This window comes from Meleagris gallopavo, chromosome 2 (genome assembly GCF_000146605.3).
Source record: "Meleagris gallopavo isolate NT-WF06-2002-E0010 breed Aviagen turkey brand Nicholas breeding stock chromosome 2, Turkey_5.1, whole genome shotgun sequence".
Lineage (NCBI taxonomy): Eukaryota > Metazoa > Chordata > Aves > Galliformes > Phasianidae > Meleagris > Meleagris gallopavo.
Window position 1 is genome coordinate 49041216 of NC_015012.2, and position 3182 is coordinate 49044397.

At 38.5% G+C, this 3182-nt stretch overlaps 1 protein-coding gene across 2 annotated transcripts in view; it reads right to left on the reverse strand.

Moving 5' to 3' along the window:
* Positions 1-1180, reverse strand: part of IPCEF1 (interaction protein for cytohesin exchange factors 1) — an 89172-nt gene extending 87992 nt beyond the window's left edge. The window contains exons 1-2 of one of the 2 annotated variants that reach the window (XM_031552462.1): positions 795-1180; positions 56-123 (exon numbers count right to left, since the gene is read on the reverse strand). The gene's annotated coding sequence lies outside the window, so the exon portion shown is untranslated. The remainder of the gene's footprint in view (positions 1-55; positions 124-794) is intronic. The other variant, XM_031552463.1, reaches the window with a different exon arrangement.
* Between the last annotated feature and the right edge of the window lie 2002 nt (positions 1181-3182).

The following is a 3182-nucleotide window of genomic DNA, read 5'->3' on the forward strand; positions in this document are numbered from 1 at the left end:
GGGGGGGAAGGAACAAGCACTAAGGGGCTCCCACCCAGCTCTGGCACTGACTCACCTCTTGATTGGAACTGACACATCCATGGCTCAACCTCCACACTTTTAAAGGAGGCATATAGTAATCACCTGTGTTAGAGGAATGTGAAGAAAATTCACTGATAACTCTATTTTGGAGTTCTTCAAAATAAACATTTCACAGGAGGGCAGTATATTAGCTGTCTTTTCAATTACACTGTTATCGGAAAAGAGAAATGAAACAGTTTCCAGAAAAGTGACTTGAAAACAGATGATTGCCAAAGTTAAACATTATGCAGTGGTTTTACTGCAGCACTATACTAACGGAGGAGTTTAGTGTATGTATGGAATTCTAAATCCTACTATTTACTTAGAAGTCATTTCTTGCAGAACTTTATGCCACCCTTTCCTTTCATCTTAGATAAAAAGCCTTCTGCAGTTCCAGTTGTATTAATATTGTTGCTGCACAGAAAGAAAAAGGAACAAGGATCTTTATACAAATTTTTATATAAAAAAAATCTTGGGGATAAGATGGGATTTGTTGAATGTAATGCTTTTCTTGAGAGGGAAAAATTAACCAGTAGAATATACTCTATAAAGTTGAACTCTGAAATTCCTAAGGCTAGCACACCTATATACTTGTAAAGAACCAAAATAAGTATGTTTCAACCCAAGTGTAAGATTAATAAATAGATAAAAAGCCAGTGCAACTATTTATCATCACATTTAACAGTTTGCCAAAAATTTATCAGTAAGTAATAAGCAACTTGGAGGTAACTCACCGAAAAAGCACTGAATTTCGTCATCCACTGGGGTCTGCTGCATTTAAAAGTAAATTCTGTCCTTAAACAGTCATATGAAATGTAGAATGTATTGATTGCCTTCAAGATTTTAACTTGAAAAAAGTCCTTTTATGAAATAGCAGCAAGAAAAGGCTGACCTATTGCCGTATTTTTGCTTGCACACTTATTTCCCAAGTAATGGCTTTTAGAAATGGTACTGTCCCTAGGTGTAAACACACCATCTCTACCATTTAGATCGACTGAATTAAATTCCTTCCTGACACACTTTTTGTGTGAGTTGTTATGAGGAGAGCAGCCAGCTGCTGAGCCCCCAGGCCCTCAGGCAAAATGTGTCATGCAGCAATGCCAACATGTTTACCAGGAAGTGCTCCGACCTCAGCTGCGTGCTTGCTTCTCACCGGCATTTTGTGCTGAGGTTGCAGAGCAGTAGCATTTTCTACTTCCTCTTTCTCGCTTTTTCACCACAGCAGTCATCCTCAGCACAGCAACCCATCTATCAGCATGAGAAGGATGAATGTTGCTCCCTAGTCATTCTTTCTATCTAGCTACAATTTTTAATAATTCCCCCACTCTCTCACCATATCTGAGCTTTTCATCATCAGCAGCCAGTCATACTAAGGTGAGATAAGAAAATTAAAGCATTTTGTGATACATCATCATAAACGTTTGAGTCATTGTGGTCTAGTGATTAAAGTCTCCCTCTCTATTTTACATAGGCTTCTTATACTAGTATTAAGCACTAAGATTTAAGAAATCTTGGTAATTTTTTTTCCAAGTAATTTTTCTCTAGTTTAACATGAACTCAATATGGCACTTCACTGTGGTACTACATCTGCAGATCTCCAAACAACTTGAGGAACACAGCTTAGTGTTGAGCCAATTCTATGAAGGAAAGTGAGAAGTTAGGACAAGATTGTATGCTGGTGGTTAAACTGAACAAGTAAGGAAAAAAACCAAGAGCTTCTGTTAAAACTCTATCAGCACTTTCACGCTGCTAAATATAGCAAGTCTGTACAAAAGCGCAGAAAGCTTCCCATTCAGGCACACTGAGGATATCTTATTGGTTTTTGCATAGTGACTGGGGAGCAACTGCTTAGTTAAGTCTCAAAAATCCCTCCAAGTCTTCCTTGATTAAGGAGGCAGTGTTTTCTACACTATTGTCAAGCCGCTGATTTTCAAGTTCATCACCACCAGCAGAAATTTATTTCCTTTTATACCAGAATGGACAATTCATTTGGCAAGCTCATCTGAAAGCAGATTCAAAGAGAAGACAAAGAGCCTATCCACTGCTGTCCACCCGCGCAGCCATCATGACTCAGTGCTGTTCCTACGCACTGTCCCCGACATTTCAAGCAGGGCTCAAATCTCCTCCATCCCACCATCACTCCTACAGAGCTGTTCTGCTACTAGAAACAACTGCTGAGACCCAAACGCCTCATGACACAAGGCTTTGGGCATAACAGCACTTCGGCAAACACTTTCAGATCATCTCACACATTTCAGAATTGGTAGTTCCTGTTAAGTTTTTTGTCTGATCAGAAAAGAGACAATAGGATCAAAAGAGACACCATGAGCAATACACATGATGCAGCCGGATGCTACAGCAAGGCTCTGCAAGGGAGATTACAAGCAGAATAGGAAGGCAGAGGCCCTTTTGAAAGTCTTTACAGCATCAGAAAGAGCTCCACAATTAAAACAAATTTTCTTGAACACTACAAAGCCCGTGTTAGTCTATGCTGACTGAGAAGAGGATAGATGTACAGATTTCATTCCCAGCACTTTCTGTTACAGAAGCTTGGTTGTTATGTAAAAAGTATGGATAATCTGAAGGCCTCAAAAAGATGAAGGAGGTGAAGTATCTATCTTTGACAATGAAGAAAATAGATCCTATAGGTTTGAGTTTTTACATGTGTTTTGGTTTTTGGATTTTTTTTTTCCTTCCTTCCTAAATTACTTATATGCCAGGTTTGAAAAGGAAATAAAAACATATTTTTAGCCTGATCTCTGAATTGGATGAGAGTCAAAGTAATCCCAAACCCACTCTTTGACAGTGGCCAACAGCAGGAGCCAAAGTAGAGTGCAAAGGAACAAAGAAAAACATGAAGTGAGGACCTGCATGAGCATATTTGGCCTTCCATAGTTTGGGGACATCCTGAAGAAAATTTAGCACAGCTTTGTCTGGTGCAACAACTCTTAACTGCCCCTCTTTTCATTAAATTATGCTACTTGCTTTTTAGAACGATTTTTACTTTCAGCAAAAGAAAACCCATACCAAGTCACCATATTTAATTTTGTGGTATGTGAAAAAGTATTTACATTTTATTTAAACATGCTGTTTTTGTTTTGTTTTGTTTTTTTTAATTAGGT